The following is a 19,228-nucleotide window of genomic DNA, read 5'->3' as shown; positions in this document are numbered from 1 at the left end:
CTTCAGTCCTTGCTAACAACCCGACTGTCTTTGCCTATCTCCACGTCCCTGTACACTACTCCCCAGTTGCCACCCACGGCTCCTTTCTCACACGGCCCACACCAGCCCATCAGTTCACTTGCAGAGCCTCCCAGTAAAACCACTAGGCGGCCATCACTCTACTCTCTGTTCTCTACTCGCTGTCGGAGAGTCTCACAGGATCACCCCCCAGGCCTGCAGCAGCACCACCCTCTTCTCTGTCTGTAGCTGCTTCTCAAAGCCCAGCAGCTTGACCCAAGGCGGTCACTACCTACAAAAACTCCTTTCTATGGCTCCCCTCTACAGTACTTGTAGTCTTCCTCAAGGCGGCAACTCCCCACGTTGTCTCACTTCTCTGCAGCCACGCTGTCCACCACTAGCTGCCAAGGTCCTTCACTGCTTTACTCTTTCCCTAGCCCACACAACCTGTGTACTCGCACACCAGGCGGCCCATTTTTAACCCAAGGCCTACCAGCCACCTCTGCGCTGTGCTCCAGCCGTGAGCTCTCCGCAGCAACAATACCCGCCAGGATTTGAAGCAACCTCTCCACTGCTTTCACAAGGCGGCCATACAGCGCTTCTTCGCCAGCGTCTCCTGTGGTCTCTATAGCGCCAGCAAGGCGTCTTCCTTCTGGACCCCGGTTCTACTTTTTGAAGCAGCCAACCATGTACACAGAGGCCGCCTCCACACGGCTCCCTTCGTTGGCGATCCTCTCCTCACAGCCACTTCAGCGCTGCCACCAGACCTTGACCCCAGGCGTCCACTCCCTCTCCCTTCACAGCGCCTCCGTCTCAGCGACCTCTTCACTGCACCCGTGTCTAAACTTCAAGGCAGCCACTTCATCTTCTTTCATGCCTTCGCCACCTTCTCGAACATCTGCTGGCGGCCAACCAAGCCTTCCATGTGGCTATTAACATTATTGGCCACATGTATTATATATTTTATTTGTTTCTTTAAAGCTTAATAATGGTCACCACATTGCTAAAAGACCCCTCCTTCTCCTTTCTTCGGATCATCACGCCGCGCCCATAACTTTCCAATACCAGAGCTGCCCCCGACCTCCGTCAACTGCATCTACTTACCAAACCCAACAATTTCCCAGTCGGTGCCCTGCTTTTAGCAACCATCCGCACACCACACTGCTGCCATAACCTCCAGATCTCCAGCATTTGCTCCCAAAAAAAACACGTGCATATACCGGCTCACTGTCAAACCACTCGGCCTGTACACTTGCCAGGGCCTTCACGGCAAAGTTTATTTGTAAACCACGCACACCATATGTACACAGACCCAAAACACCTTTTAGATTTTCACCTGACATACTTTGCCCAACCCCTAGCCTGCTGAATCATTTATGATCAGCAGAAAGCATATGACCACGTTTTCCTCCGTCAATCCTTTGAGCATCATACAGTGTAACCAAAACATCTCTATTCCAGGTGATCAAAGAAACACTGTCATCTTCCACAGGCATAATTTGCCATCCCATATCCCACAAAACAACATAAGAACTTCTGGAAACAAAGCTTCTGACATACACACCATCCTGCCTCATCTCAATCCCAAAATCACTGATACGGTCAACACCAATATTGGAGAACCAGTGAAGCAATTCCTGCTGAGGGTAGTAATTGATGAAAGCCTCATCAATAAAGACCTGTTGTGCCATAGCATTTTCTTGTCCATCAGCATAAGAAACATCACCATCAAAGCCAACCACTACAGGCAAAACAAACTCCTCTTCAACAGATACCATTGCCAAAGCATCCACTTCAGTTCTTGTATGCTCATCTTCATCAAGGCCAATAAGAAATTCATCTATCACAGCATCCATAATCTCATCCATAGCATCAACATCATTCATAGTCTTCTGGTGTTGCTCCTCCTTCATAGCATCAATTCTACTCATGATTTTCTTAACATTAATGCACATCTGATCATCCAGCTCCAACTCAGGTTCATCATCCTGCAGACTTTCTATATCCCACTCATCCCACACAGGTTCATTCAAAGATTCAAAAGCAAACTCTTTCACATCACATGCATACCTTTGCTCATGATTCACTTGTACCTCCTCGCATTCTTCCTGTATGGCCTCTTCTTTTTGGGCAATCTCATCACCAAGCACTTCCTCATCAATGACTAGGGCATCCATGTCTGCATCCTCCTCATTGGATGAAGTGTCCTCTGTTCCCTCACTAGTAGTGGTGCTACTGGTCGTATCATCAATACTCGAATCAGCTTCACTTTCCTCTTCATCCTAAAACAGTCACTATCCCTTTGGCAGGCTCCTTCTCTTGCCCACCCCCCAGCGGAAAATCAGTTACTTGAAACTTCCTAGGAGACTTCCTCTTCTGCTTGACCTTCACATCCCCTCCTTCCTTCACTTTACCTTTCTTCTTGCTGGGCCCTGCAGCATCCTTGCTTTCCCTTTCCTGTGGCATCCGTTTTCCCAAAGGCATCACATCTGCTTCTGCCTCCTTCGTCTTCTCAAGGGTGACCACATCTATCACCTTAGTTTTACCTTTCTCCTCATTTGTCAACCCAGTGGTCCCTGCTTCTCCTTTAATTTCAGTCCCATAATCATTTGCCCTGTTAGGAATCTGAGAGGGTAAGGGATACATATCACCTCCCATTTGCTGAGGCTTATCACAATCTGTACTTAGATGTCCAAGTTCACCACAATTCCAGCATGTAGGAATGAACCGTCTACCCCTGCCATAACCACGGTCACTTCCATAGCCTGTCTGACCTTCAACCTCTTCCTGATTATAGCCTCTTCCTCCATCATCTTCAAGCTCAGATTCTTCATACAATCCACCATTTGCCTCATGTCCTGTTTAAACCCTTCATGAGAAGCTGTAACAGCTGTAGGTGCTACCTTTGTCCCCTGTGATGCGGCATTATTCACCTGAACTTCAGTTGGCTGCACTCTTTCCAGCACGGTTCTCATCGGTACCGCTTCTACCCTCCTCATTTCAGGTCTCACTGCCACTGGAACCATCCAGCTGGTTCATCCGTTGCAATTTCCAATCCTTAGATTTGGCAATCTCCACCGCATCCTCATAAGACCTAGGCTTCTTTAACTCCACCTTCCAGCGCGAATACCTCCCTTCAATCTTGCAATAAAACGATCCTTCTTCATCATGTCTGGAGGTACCTGATCATCTCCCAAAGCCCTGCACAAAGTCTCCCACAACAAAGAGAATTTCTTCACATAATCATCAATTGGCTCCACTTCACCCTGTATCAATCCCTGCACTTCATGCCAAACTTTATCTTGATCCTCAATCTTCTTGAACCTGTTCAAAAGAGCAGTCTTCAATCCATCCTCAGTCATCTCAATGCGTGGCTCAGCATCCTTCAATGACTCCTCATAAGTCTTGGACCATGCCCTTGCATCTCCCTTCAAACATATATTCAGCACCTGTGCTGGCTCATTGATGTGGTTGCTTATGCATGCAACCTCCATCCTTTCTAGAAAATTTGCCACATCTTCATTTGGACCACCAAAAAACTCTGGATACGACATCATCTTGATCCCCAAACTTCACTTCAAATCCCAAGAAAAACCAAAAACACCTTTCTTCAATCTCTTACTTTGGGGCATACACCCTCGTAAGAGAAATCCCTGAGCTATCCTCAGTGGGGGCACCACAAGGATGTGAGGTGAAAAAAAGAAAGAAAGACCCTGCCTCTATAGCCCTTCACCTCGCAAACTTGGAATCACACACACGAACGGGGCACCACTAGCCACCGGCTGGAACACTCTCTCACCATGCACCACCCACCCACACCATAAAGATAACTCAAAACCCCAATAGCAAAAAACATACAAAGCACCAACCATGTACAACTCAGCAAATACACCAAAGACCAGGACTCTGGCCAGGATTTACTGCCAAGGGAATACACCCTTGCGTCTGACAAACCAAGCCTCTATCTCCCGGTCTCTGCACTCTCCAGAGGGCACCCCACTAGCAACCCTTCTCTCTTCACGGCTGTAGCCCGGCTACTCTCTGTCCAGCTGCTACCTATCAAGTGTCATAGGTGAGCCCCACTGTCTCCAGCCCACACATCAGCACCTCTACGGCTTCCAACTCTGCACTGTGCTCTAGGCTTCTCTTTCGTCAGCATCCACGCTCTGGTTGCAATCATCGCCCACACAAAACCAGCTACTCTCTCTTCAGAAGGCGCCCACACCAGCTAACCCTCAACCCAGCAGCTCCCACTCTCTGTGTGTCGAGACCAGCAGCTTCGCCAACCACAGAGCCTCTGCACAATCTTCAGCACCAACCCAACAGCTCAACACAGCAGCCTCCTCTTGCATCCACCAGCCCAAGCCACATCTTCAGCCCTTGCTAACAACCCGACTGTCTTTGCCTGTCTCCACTTCCCTGTACACTACTCCCCAGTTGCCACCACGGCTCCTTTCTCACATGGCCCACACCAGCCCGTCAGTTCACTTGCAGAGCCCCCCAGTAAAACCACTAGGCGGCCATCACTCTACTCTCTGTTCTCTACTCGCTGTCGGAGAGTCTCACAGGATCACCCCCCAGGCGGCTTGCCAGCAGCACCACCCTCTTCTCTGTCTGTAGCTGCTTCTCAGAGCCCAGCAGCTTGACCCAAGGCGGTCACTACCTACAAAAACTCCTTTCTCTGGCTCCCCTCTACAGTACCTGCAGTCTTCCTCCAGGCGGCAACTCCCCACGTTGTCTCACTTCTCTGCAGCCACGCTGTCCACTAGCTGCTATCCACTCCCTCTCCCTTCGCTGCGCCTCCGTCTCAGCGACCTCTTCATTTGTCTAAACTTCAAGGCGGCCACTTCATCTTCTTTCACGCCTTCGCCACCTTCTCGAACATCTGCTGGCGGGGCGGCCAACCAAGCCTTCCATGTGGCTATTAACATTATTGGCCACATGTATTATATATTTTATTTGTTTCTTTAAAGCTTAATAATGGTCACCACATTGCTAAAAGACCCCTCCTCCTTTCTTCGGATCATCACGCCGCGCCCATAACTTTCCAATACCAGAGCTGCCCCCGGCCTCCGTCAGCTGCATCTACTTACCAAACCCGACAATTTCCCAGTCGGTGCCCTGCTTTTAGCAACCATCCGCACACCACACTGTTGCCATAACCTCCAGATATCCAGCATTTGCTCCCAAAGAAAACACGTGCATATACCGGCTCACTGTCAAACCACTCGGCCTGTACACTTGCCAGGGCCTTCAGGGCAAAGTTTATTCGTAACGACGCACACCATATGTACACCATATGTACAAAGACCCAAAACACCTTTCAGATTTTCACCTGACAAATGGTACAACCCATCACTTGGAATTTTCCTTCAAATTACAAACCTCTCCAAATGACGCTACCATCTTCACAAATGAATAATCTCCAATCCTTAGTGAAGATATCTATATTAGCCTCACAAGTTGACATAATTCTTCTAATCCTCGCCAGCAGTGGCTACTTCAACAAAAAATAGCAGCTCAATAAGAGTCTATGAGACTCACTTCTTATACTTCATGTATATCTGCTTCTTAAGAGCACTTAAATATACATAAAAACATAAAAAGCACATGGAAAGAAGCATGTAGGAACATGCCCTTCTCAACAACATTTGACAAGAATCCTGCCCCACAAAGGGACATCATAGAAGGTCAATTTCTTCAAATGATGGATGTCGCTTCAATGAATCAAATGAGGAAGTGAGAATCGCCATCTCATTCTGATGATTATGTCTATGTTCCTCCAGATCCTTCCCTCTCTTCTCTCCTATTATTAACATCTCTTAGTGTCCCCACTAACACAAATCACATGTAACTTTGCAATCCAAAAACAAAGTGAGCAAAAGCTAAAATTTAAAAAAAAAATCTCACACAAATATAAAAATGTAATCATTCGCAAAAAAACCCCACCCCGTTAAGAATTCCCAATAAACCACTAACCTTTTCATTCACTAACTAGCCTTTCTTATTCCTTCCGGAGGAACAAAGACCATTGAACGTTACTGAGCAACAAAGCCATCGACAAAGCTTATCAATTCTCCGCACATAAATGTCTTCAACGTGATCATGAGGATATGATCGCCCATCAAGAAGGGGGGAATGTTAACCCTTTCCTAGGGTTAACAAGAGCTACCGCCATTATCTTACATCAAGGAGTCAAGGAAGATACACCAAAAGGTCATACATTCAAGATATGAAGAAATGTGTTCAACGCTATAACTTGGACAGGCGACCGTAATGGTGTGATGAAATACTTATGGCGATTCCCGCTTCAAGACCATGTGGTAGAGCAAGTTAGGATGAAGTCCCAAGTGATGTACTTCAGGATATTATGAGAGTAGTCATTGTAATAGAATTAGGCCTCTTATTAGCATAAAGTGCTCGGCCGGCCATAGTTTAAGTGAGTGTGTGGACACTTATGGCCATGTATATAAGTGAATTTCTCTCATAATACAACATACTCTCCCATTGTGCAATTGAATCCTCCTCTTGCTAATCTCTCTCTCTAATGCATACTAGTGAGTGTGTGTGAGTGATGTGAGGTTAAAGGAGGGACGACCACCCGTAGTGCAACGCGACGGTGTCACAACGCTTGTGGGGAGGCGCAGTGGAATTGTTTCTCAAGGGGTTGTAGAGCTTGGAGACCTCAAGAGTTACAAGCTCGGCCATTGGAAAGCTCATCACGACAGTTGTGGTTTACCAGGTAAGCTCTTGTTGGATGTTTTTCAAGAGAGGTCAGGGTGAGTCATAAACAACCTCTCCCTCAGCACGATGATGTCATTCCCCTTCATTTAGCGAGCTGGCCTCCTTATCTTATACCATATATGTCATGAGCAAATGGAGGTCATGGTAGCCAAGAATCTGCTAGTTTGACAACTCCCACGTCTCATTTCTAATGGAATTCACCTTTGAGGAAGTAGACGCAACTGAAGTATTTCTCCAATCCCATGGACCAACTGGCTTAACAGAAGATTCTCATGCCCACGATGGCCATGGTAGCCTCCCACGTACACCCCCACCATCCTCATCTCCCCCACCTCCCCCTCCACCATTCCGTTCCTCTTACAGTACCAGCACCCAACCACCCCCACCCCCACCCCCCCATCTGGTACATCCACACTACCCATGGTGATGTGTCTAATTTTGCACTAGGATTTTTAGACATGGCCAAGGAGTTGATCACTCAAATGATGGATTGTATCTACCAATCAACAGGAGGTGGTCGCGGCTTCACAAAGGGAGATGTTGCTAGCTAAGGCGGCATAGGAGAGGCAAATCTCTAAAGATCTCTACCATGTCAATCTTCATAACCTCCAGTTGCAAAACAATATCAATGAAAAGCAGTAGCAGCTTGGGCATGCCATTGGCATGATCATAGCAGCTCCAACAATAGGCCAATGACACTACTCATAGGGCCACCATCACGCTCTCTATCGTAGAGACCCTTGGTCCTTCACCAACATATCAAAGACATGTTCTAGCTCCGATGGACACTGTTGGTTTCAGAGGTGCATGACCTATATTCAAAGGATCCCCAACACATGCCATCATCTTTGTAGAATGATGTCCTACCACACCATGTTCAGTAGAGTTATACATCAATTTTTATTATATGATACAAATGACACACCTTTACAATCATTTCACATGTGGCCACAATTGATTATTAGACCTATTAATGTTGAGGCTTTTGTAACGGTAGAGGAACTAGCACTTTGATGTTTGCTGGGAGCACTGAGGATTACTGTCGTGGGGCACGACGATACACTCGTACAAAGCGTACATTTTGTAAATGCATGCAGCACACAAATACTTTACATTATCATCATTACCAATGAGTAAGATCATACCTAGAAAATTAATTTGGATTGGAGTTAGGTTACCTAGGCTAGGTGGATGAATTGGTTGCAGTGGCGCATTTGGTGCTTCACCTCTTACCAAGCTTATCTGAATCCATAACTTAATCTATGTTAGTATGCACACAATGTAACAATAATACTAATGAACCACAAGTAAAAGAGTGCCCTGCAAGTACTTTGATGATAAAAAGAGGTTCTGTAAGTACTTTCATTAGGGGAAGGTTGAGGTCTATAGGGGCCCTTTAAGATGCCATGTGATTAAAAGATTATTAAGGAAAAGAGCCAATCATGTGATGCCATGTATACAAAAATGTTGGGTGATTAAAGGTGGTCAAAAGATTCTCTAAAAGATGCCTTTTTGTACTTTTCATTTTCAAAAAGTGGGGGGAAAGTTTTTGAAATTTCAGACGTCCATAACTTCTACATATGAGCTCAAAATTTGTCGGAGATTACAGATCCAGAATCTACTCGTCGAGCTCTTTTCATAGATATGTCACATGATATAGTTTTGCTCGCTCGATTTCAAATTCAATTTTGGCGGGAAACTTTAAAATTCAAACTTCTAGCCGTTTGAAGAACAAGAAGGTATCTAAAGTCAAAGAAACTTAACGTTTTAACAAAAAGTCATTAAAATCATAATATGGCAGCTTAAAGGGCCCCTATAGACCTCAACCTTCCCCTAATGGATGATAAAAAGGGTCCTAATTGTTTTGGGTTTGATCTATTCATCTCTTAGTGCTTTTGGGGTTGCATCAATCTTGCGTGTGTTATCATCAGAATTGCTTTTGTCATATTCTGATGGTGGAGAGGTATCAGAGTTGTCCTCCTCTTATAGTGACTTTCCTTTTCCCTTTCCCTTCGTTGCATCCTTTTTTGAAACTTTATTCCCTCCATCATTATCACCCTCTTCATCTTCATCTTCATCATCATCCTCTTCATCTTCATCATCCCCTTCATATTTCATAAGACCTTTACCTTTGCCTTGAACATGTGATTTTATCACGTGTACTTCTAGGATTCCTAATAGAATTCACCATTCAAAAAGATATAAGAAACAATATTTAAATTACAGTGAAATATCTAATTATATAGTTGATACCATGGTTGATTTCTTTGCTTTACAAGCCTGAGGATACATCTCCTTCTCGCTCTTGGGAAATTTTCCACTTGGAAAGTCAAGGAACAATGGGAATCTCTTGTATATCTCTGCATGCCAAAGGTCTCAAATTTGCTGCTATGTATACATAGTACTTTCATGTTTTGGATTGTGCCATTATTTTAATATTGCAAGCACATATGCACAATAGATCTCTCCGCATGTCACTTACAAATCCATCTACACATTATTACATCCATTCAATTTACAAATATAAGAGTACAACCAAGTAGTAAGTACACTTTATGGAATATTATGCACCTAAACACAGTACGCTTGGTAGCCTTCATGTGACAGCAGGGTTTGAAGCTACCACACCTTGTTTCTTTAGGGATCCCGAGCGTCAAAATACCTGTGGAAATACACTAATTTTGGGATAGAGGTAGATACGCTTATTTAGATAGGCATACCGATGTTCTTATAGATGTAGGTTTCCACGTAGATATTGACTCCTATAAAGGCATATATTCTGACATTTTTATCGACATTTTCTTAGCAACATTTTTTCCAATGCGAGTATAGACGCTCGTGGGTTTTAAAGTGCAAGTGTTTTACATCGAAAAAAATGTCGATATTTTATTGTCTTGTAGTAGTGTAGTGCAAGTTAATTGGGATGAGAAACCATATTGTTTGACAGAGGATAGGCTATACAGCTTGGCAACTAGCTCGTTTGCTAAATGACCACGAAGCACAAATTTTGGATATTTTGATTGATGGCAATTGCAGAGGCTAAAGGATGTAAGTTTATTTAGGGATTGGTTTCGAAGAGAACTCATATGGCATGAGATTGGAGCGTAGGGTGTAACCATCCATGCAGAAATATAAAAAACGTACCAGGTAATTTTTTGAGATACATTCGTGGATGACCTCGCCGATCTTAAGAGAATGTATTTTAGCAGGCGTTTACCAATGGATGTAGAGTATTACCAATGCTTTTATCACGGATGCACAGTACCGACGCTTTTATCAACAAACACATGTATTTTTTTTTGAAATAATGGATCATACAGGTATAATTGTATACTTGGACACACCTGAATATGTCGTTTGCTAAAGATTTGAAGAAAACGCTGGATTCAACTAAACTTTGACACACTTAAGTTATCACCCCCACAAATAGAAGATGTACAAAATCAGGTTGAGCATCTAATAAATGCATTACTTGGTGTCAAACAACAAATAGACATTGATACCAACTATATGAGATATTGATACCAACTATATGATATGTATACTTATACGTATCCAGACATACCAAAAAATCACCGCATATGCGAGCGACCTATATATGCCCAAAAGGGGTGCAAGAAAGATTTGTACAATTCTAAAACCAAAAAGATCTATACAATTATAAAACTATGCTAGCTAAAAGGTGTCCAATCTGCAAGCTCCCATCAACAAGGAGGCTCAGGTGCTGCTCTCTGCAAAAACAATGCAATACCCATGAATTAGTATATACAAACTTACCAAAAACCTAAAACTAGTATATGGTATGACGTACTTACCGAAACCACAACATTCCAATCTATATTTTTGCCGTCATGCTCAATGCACTCAAGCAAGGCATAAGTGCCATGCCGTCATGCTCAAGCAAGGCATAAGTGCCATGCTTGAATGCATAACGCTCCTCCAGCAGCTCAGTAGACTGGCGTCCAACCACCCTCTCCTGTATACATGAAACAAAACATAAATAAATATAATCTACTATACACTAGTTGGCATACAAATGAGAGGATACAAAAATCATGGATACTTACAAAGTACTCATAAAATGAGTCCCATCCCCACTGTTCCTGAGGTGCAAGATCCCCACCTTCTCTAGTCGCTTTTGCCCGCCGCTCCCTCGTGCTGCAAGTATCGTTGAGGATTTTCTGCGTGCTTCCTCACCTCCTCATCCCATGTCTCTTAGTCAATGAACCAAGGCTTTTCTCCCCTTGTTTTCACCGCTTGGGCGACATCAGACCTCCTGTGTTTCATACAATCTCTCACGAGATCGTAGATCCACTTGTTGGGTACTTCCTCACTACATGGCAGGCTTGAACTGTCTCTCTTGAGTTGATTGCAGATCCTTGTTTTCTTTTCAAATGGAAGGTGGAGGAATTTGGTTAAAGTGTCATGGGCAAATACTATTTTGCATAGTTCCTTCACACGACTATGCATCTCCTAACCAACATCATCAAGTACCACCTTCCCTTCCTGCACCACATGCAAAGATGCTGATCTGCATTAGGGAGAGGGCTACTACCAAAACGTCAACTAGATTGATGCGATGAGATGGGGGTGTCAGCCACACTCTGTATAGGTGGATGCTCCCTGTGGAGGGGTAAATGCATATGTGGCACTACCACCGCCACAACAACCACCACTACCCTACGATACTACTTTGCAGTCGTGGGCAGGCATGTACAACCTTCAATAACCAAGTCAACAATTAAGGAATTCACTCTATTTTCACATATCCTAGGGCTACTGGCTAGATTAGCAGCTCGTGATTCATTCAAAATGGATATGAGAAAGAAAGAAAATTCCATTGTTATTGATAAACTTGTAGTGAATGAGTTTAACCTAGTGTGTGGTGTTCTAGAAAGATTAGAACGAAGCAATTTCTATTAATTTATTTATCCTAGTTTTTTAGAGATAAATCCATTGATAAGATGAAAAGATTACCCAAGATGCTAATAATATTTATTCCTTTTGTGAATGATGATTAAAAGTCACATGAGATTGAGGCAAAATGTATTCCCGAGGTTTCCAATGGCTAAGTCACTATTTCGTTTATTTCATAAACCAAAACATGTCAAGGATATTATTCCATGTTTTTCTCATGTATTAAAAAATAATGGGTCTATTTACATTTAGAGCCCCATTCATTCTATTTTCAATTCCTTAGCGACCTTTGCTTACGATTGATTCTTGGTATTTAGTGACCGGAGACTATAAATAATTTGTTCATTCCAACTAGCCATGGATTCTAATGATTGATAAATCTCTTGCTAGACCTTATATCACACGTTTGACCACTAATGGATTAGTTGATTCTAAGCTTGGAAGACCAATTGGATAATATCTCAGTACGTGAGAAATTTCCTGAATTGGGAATCTTTGACTCATCTAATCAATATGAACCAACTCAATTCTAAGGGGGGCGCTTCATCTGGGACCCTATGCTTCTATTCCAGCTGGATTGAGCAAAAATAGAAATTGACCAGATTGGACATTGTATTGCCTCAATTGGTACATTCATGTATAATTCTGTTGATAGATGTCTGATAGGGGAGTAAGGTATAACTGATAAGCGAATGCTTATTATTATCGTAGCACATAATAATAATAATAATAATGACATTATGAGTGTTTACACTTCTGTATCTTCGAGAAAAAAATAGAAAAATTACCAATTATGTAGTACCACCTCCCCAATTTCCACTCAGCCACGCTTCGCTTCTTCCCCCTATTGAATGATCGATTTTGCAAAGTCCATGAGGCACTAGTCGATTGTGTAATAATAAGATTAAATTCTTACCCTGCATAACTCTTCTAATACGTAATTGTTCCAGTTCTATTGAAAAAAAAATGATAGGCTCTTAAATCCGACTAGAACCCATAGTGAATCCACCTCGAATTATCTAGAAGAAGATTCCAATTCTGCCTCCCCATAGTGGAAAAGCCCAGAAAGAATACCAATAGTTAGAAAGGGAAAACCTAGGCTTATAATTTGATAAGCCCATTGATCCAATTAATTAATCAACTGGGACTTCTTTGAATTTAGGGTTAACAAATAGAAAGGATTATCCATGTCAGTTTGGTTTTTTCGTGATAATAACTATTTATGTTCAATAATCAAATGCACAACTTGTGATTCAAGTGGAAATAGAAGATCTATTCGTTTTATCAAAAGAAATAATCGATAAGAGATTGCTGATAGGGATCACATAATAGGGTTGCATGGCTCAGTAACATCATACTTTCGACTCTAACTCTCCTACACCAATCATTCCTTTTTTTTAAAACCTCTAAACTAGCAGCTCTAGCTTTATCTACACGACTCTTTGGTATTTTTCCCATATTTATCCAGTGAATGGCATATTGCATTACATTAGGGAAAACGGGATTCATTATTGGGCCTTTTAGAGAAAGGAAATTTAGGCGCCCAACCAATGAGTGCAAAGGCTACGTAACATAGAAATTCTTGAAAAAAGAGTAATTTTTTTGAAAAAGATCAAATTTGTCGCTCCAAAAAAAGAGGAAAAATGACATTCTCTCTCTTCATCTTCCTCCCATATGCTAGATGCTATCAAGATTAAAGTTTGAAGCAATAAATTTTCCTTTCCCATCCATTGCATGCATTTGGGAACACATCCAATTTCTCGTGCTCTCCTTTGTGAGAGAACATACTATCTCACTATGATTTCTCAAAGTTTTACTCTCTCGTCACCAATAAACAACCCTTCGACTGAAATGTCAACACGTACCAGGTGGGAATCTTCACAAATCCAATCTATTATGACTCATAACATGCTAGATGCACAAAACGCATGGAATCCTTGACAGTTTTGAAAGAGAGTTGGATTTTTCTACAACCATCTCACATGGAAGAGAAAGAAAAGAGGATCATGAGCAAACAATTTTATATCATGCTGGAAAGGAAGAATCCAAGGATTCAGACACGGAAGAAACAAATCAAGTATCAAAGAGGTGCTTGTCCAACATGTGTATCAAAGAGGTGCTTGTCAACCTTGTGTATTTGCATAACGAGTTAAGGCTGGATGGCTGGCCACATGATCTTTCACGACACATACCAAATTGTAAGCTTCTAATTTATTGTAGCTTCATTTTAAACTCAACATAGCTTTTTTAATTAGATTGTTTGATTAAATGTTCAGATGTATATCCTTCAACATATATTGAATGGCAACAAGTGGAATCATTAATTGGCATCCTTGATGTTTTGCATACGTATATTGGAGAGAAACAATACAAAGGTCGCTCTCCAAGATCATTGGCTGAGGTAGGTATATTCTTTTACAACCACTATTTCCAAATTCATATTGGAAAGACAGCTTTTGGCACATTGAGTAAGGCTCATCTGCTCGAATTCACGAGTCCAAAGTGGGAGTTACCAAGTGCAGCCGATAAGTGAAAGTTATCGAGCAAAACTTTTTCAGGAGGTGAAATGTAATCTCAAACCATAGATCTCGACAAGACTCATTTGAGTAGCATTCGTAATGCCGGTAACGGTAATTGTGGATTTGTTTGCAAAGTCAAGAATACATGTTACAAAAACAATGTTTGTCTGTGAAAACATGCAAAACATGGATATACTTGAAATCCTTGACAGAGGATGTGATACAAAGGAAGAGAGAAATGTAATTTGCTCTGTGGTAATGAAGACAATGTGTTGCAGGTATGTCATTCGTAGTCAAAACTTCATTATGTCTTTCTGCTATACAAATGTATGCACAGAGTACATAACAAATTAGTGCCAATGGATCAAGACATGGATGAGATGGATGGGAATGCTCTTATTGAAATTGCAATTAAACTCAATAATAGAGTGATTTTAACGGTAACTATTGGTGAAAACTATAGTCTACAATAGTTACGACAAGATATCATGGACGAGAGCCAAACAGAACTGCATTTTAACTTCTGTTTTAAAGTAGGCAAGAAGCTGGTAAACAATCCAATACTCTCAAAATGCATAATGTGACTATTCTAAAAGTATTTTTCTTTACTATATAGGTATCATCGAGACATGAGAAATGCATATATTGTAAAGACCTACACGATAAACAAGTGACACTAACATGTAAGTGACCTTGATTATTATTATTTTGCGGTGTTTTGACTTTGAGTGCATTTCAAAACAATTACTGGAAGGCCGAGGAGGGAAATGAGAAAATTGCAAGACACACTTTAAACAAAGAAGACAACAACATCCATGCGATATTGGTCATTAGGAGTTGGGTTCTATGTCATATCGCATTGTTGTGGTTGTTTGTTGAATGACATTCAAACAAATTGAAACATACACTTCAAGAGCTAAACAACCACAACAACACGATACTAGGTCATTCTACTGTCAAGTATACCCCGTATCGCGTTGTTGTGGCCATTTTGAGGATCAAGGAAAATTCACTTTATAGCACCTCATCACACCATTAAAAATTCACTTTATAGCACCTCATCACACCATTAAAACTATGTTTTCCCTGTCTTACGTTTGAATGCAAAATCTCATGTTTCGGTAAACGACCACAACAATGCAATGATATAGGACATTCTACATGGACTTTTGACCCACATCATGTTGTTGTGGCTATTTTGTGTCCATATTTGTTTTCTCATTTGAACTATATTCAACGGAGATTTGTCAGAAATGAACCATACTTTTTTTTAATGCAGGAAGGGATATGGACTAAGGTGCTAAGTTTGAGCTATCTGTGCCAATTTTTCAAAGAATGCCGCTCCATGGTGGGATGGTTCGTTGTCACAAAGAGCAAAGCACTGTGGCTATTGTGCTGCACTCCTTGAATGGCTATATGTAACTGTTTGTATTTCAAGGTCATAGTTGTTTTACATAATGTACTCATCGTGGGAAGCATCCTGGGATCCTTCATCCCACAAGCTAGTGCATAGGCTAAATAATAATTACTTCTTAAAAAAAGGTATCCGGGGCCCTGTAAAAAGGTCCGTAGTTGCCCATGATGCTCCATAGTTTCACAGCAAGAAAATATGCAATTAGGACAGCCAGCAGGGGCTGGACAGCATGCTGAAATTTCAAGACAGCAAGCCGAAAATGTAGGATTGCAAGTTCCACAGCCCGCAAATGCTGAGCATACGCTCCGTAGGTCGACTCGACCAACAAGGCAACCTGACAGGTTTGTTCCTAGTGCACAGTACGCTGCTGATTATGTCATGGTTACTGAGTGTGGTGGTGAGCCGTCATGCTTTCAGGAAGCAATGACTAGACCGAACAGCAAGAAGTGGTTTAAGGCCTTGCTGTCGGAAATGGAATCACTTGAAAAGAATCGTACTTGGGACTTGGTGCAACTACCTAAAGGGCAGAAAACCCTTCCATGCAAGTGGGTTTACAAGATGAAGATCACTTCTAGTTCCTTGCCAAAGTACAAAGCACGATTGGTTGCAAAGGGGTACAAGTGGGAACATGGAATTAACTTTGATGAGATCTTCTCTCTTGTAGTCAAGATGACTACTCTAAGAACCATTTTGGGCTTGGTTGCAGCTGAAGATATGGAGCTCATACTATAGATGGATGTAAAGACTGCATTCTTACATGGTGATCTGCATGAGGCCATATTTATGAAGCAGCCTGAGGGTTTTATTACTAAGGGCAAAGAGAAGATGGTCTATAAACTCAAACGGAGTTTGTATGGGCTGAAACAAGCACCGTGGGAATGGTATCATAAGTTTGATACATTCATGTAGTCTCAGGGCTATCAGAGGAGTCAAGTTAATCCCTACTTGTACACTAAGAAGGCAGCAGATGGCAGCCTGATTATCTTGGTTTTGTATGTTGATGACATACTAATTACTTGGCAAGGATACTCATGCCTTGGATTCATTGAAAAACAGAATCTACATGGCAGCTTTGACATGAAGGATCTTGGTGATGCAAATCACATTCTTGGAATGTGGATACTCAGAAATAGATTGAAGGGGTTACTCTATTTATCTCAGCAGGAGTATTTATCCAAGATTTTGCAGCGTTTCAATATGGAAGGGGGGAAAGCAATCGGAGTTCCATTGTGCCTCCATATGTGAAACTCAGTGCAGAGGATAGCCTTACATCTGATGATGAGAAGGCTGAAATGGCCAAGATTCCATATGCTTCAGATGTTGGTAGTTTGATGTATGCCATGGTTGCTACACGTCTTGATATTGCCTTTGCAGTGGGAGTGGTTAGCAGGTACATGATGGCAAACCCTCGCAAGAAGCATTGGAAAGCAGTGAAAGGTATTATGAGATACCTCAAGGGCACAAGGGATTTGTGCATCTACTTTGGTAAGCAGAAGGCATCTGTCGTTGGCTTTACGGATGCAGACTATGCTAGACATGCAGACTACTGCAGGAAGTCCACTTTAGGGTACGTGTTTACCTTCACAGGGGGATCTGTCTCTTGGATATCTAGGCTGTAGAAGTGTGTTGCACTGTCTACTATAGAGGCAGAGTATGTGGCTGCCACTGAGGCATGCAAAGAGGCCTTATGGTTGTCATGTTTGGTTGCTGAGCTTGGTATCACCAAGGTTCCTATCCTTCACTGTGATAGTCAGAGTGCTATCATGTTAGCACGAAACCCTGTCTTTCATGCAAAAACAAAACACATACAGGTGAAGTATCATTTCATCAGGGAGGTACTTGAGAGCAGCAACAAGAGCATTGAGCTGCTCAAGGTACACACTGATGAAAACCCTGCAGACCTTCTCTCACGAAGAGTCTTCCAGCAGAGCAGTTTAACCATTGCAAACAAACGATGGGTATTGGATAGGTATAGTCTCTTCAGCTTTGTACATACTTAAACTTAGCTGATTCTTTTCCTCTACCTTTGGGCACATTGCCTTTAGGGGGGAGGTTGTTGGGATAAAGGGCAGTGCCCAGTGCAGTGCCTGTGCCCGCCCTTAAGGGCTGGGTTGTATATGCATTTTATACCTATCTAAAAGATTATTAAGGTACTCTTTTAAGTACCACCAGATACTATGTCTGTGTCTCTCCTCTCTCTCAACCTGCATCAATAGCTTCACTCCCGATTGATCCTTGCTCAACAAAGGAGAGCTTCAAACCCTAGCAAGCAAACACACACACACACACAAGAGAAAGCAAGACAAAAGAGAGAGATGGATAGCTAAATTTTCTTTTATCTTCTTCTTCTTCTCTACTCAACCAATATAACATAAAGATAAGAGTACACTCTATATGGGTTAGTACTCAACTACTACAATATACAAGGTTCGACGGTCCATAATGTGAACCCGACTAAATGAGCTGGCGCTATAACTATGCTAGTATCTAGTAATCCCACTGGTTTTCACACATCCTGTCATCCCACCGGCCACATATCACCCATAATCTCACCAACCATGCTAATGGTGTAGATGCGAAAGCTATCACCCAGGCGGGTCATGAAAATGACCAAAACAATGTGATACGACACATACTTGCTATCAACAATGCGATATGGGATATACTTGCCAATAGGATGACCTAGCTATTGAGATATTGAGCTCAACTACAGCAAGTATGTGTCGTATCGCATTGTTTTGGTCATTTTCATAGCAAAGAGAAATGCAAGACGGGAAGCCCTTTCCACCCCCCAGAACTACCACCACAACACAATGCTAGATCATCCTTCCTGCAAGTATATCCTATATCGTGTAAGTTGTGGCCTCTTTGGGGTGTGAAGGTATGGTTTTTTTAATGAAGATGTTTGAATGCAAAATCTTATGTTTCGGTAAATGACCACAACAACGCAATGCAGACCCATCTTGGTCAGAAGATGACCTCCATCGCGTTGTTATGGTCATTTCTTGTTTTTGTGTATTTGGTTCTATCTACAAAAACTACCACAATAATGTGAGGGGAGGGCATTCTATCGGCAAGTATGTGTCGTGTTGTGTTATTTTGGTTATTTTTGTAGCAAAGAGAAATGCAAGACGGGAATTCCTTTCCATCCCCTAGAACTACCACCACAACGCGATGCTAGGTCATTCTTCTTTTGCAAGTATACCCAATATCACGTAAGTTGTGGTTGTTTTGGGTGCAAAGGTATGCTTTGTTTGATTGAAGATGTTGGAATGAAAAATCTTATAAAATGACCACAACAACACGATACAGATCAATCTTGGTTAGAGGATGACGTCCATTGCATTATTGTGGTCGTTTCTTGTTTTTGTGTATTCAGTTCTTCTATGTCATTGCTTAGAGGATGACCCCCTCGACGCGATGTTGCAGGAACTATCCACCTCGATAGTCCCAATCATCCTCCTCCCGATCGTGTGGAGTCCGAGGTGCCCGGACTAGGCATTTTTGTGCCCTAGTGGCCCGAGTGAAATGCCTCCTAAAATTAGGGTTTTTGGCAATGATGACATATTTTTGAGCTCTATATAAGGAAATTTTCCTCTTTTGGCCATTTCATAAACTCGAGAGAGTACATCCTCTT

General features: G+C 42.3%; 1 pseudogene; it reads left to right on the top strand.

Annotated features, from left to right (window-relative positions):
• The first annotated feature begins 16,883 nt into the window (after positions 1-16,883).
• Positions 16,884-17,210, top strand: LOC147616176 (secreted RxLR effector protein 161 pseudogene; annotated as a pseudogene).
• The last annotated feature ends 2,018 nt before the right edge of the window (positions 17,211-19,228 follow it).

This window comes from Cibotium barometz, chromosome 39 (assembly GCF_041138505.1).
Source record: "Cibotium barometz isolate CiBa-2024 chromosome 39, ASM4113850v1, whole genome shotgun sequence".
Classification (NCBI taxonomy): Eukaryota; Viridiplantae; Streptophyta; class Polypodiopsida; order Cyatheales; family Cibotiaceae; genus Cibotium; species Cibotium barometz.
This window is presented reverse-complemented; position numbering and strand designations above follow the sequence as displayed.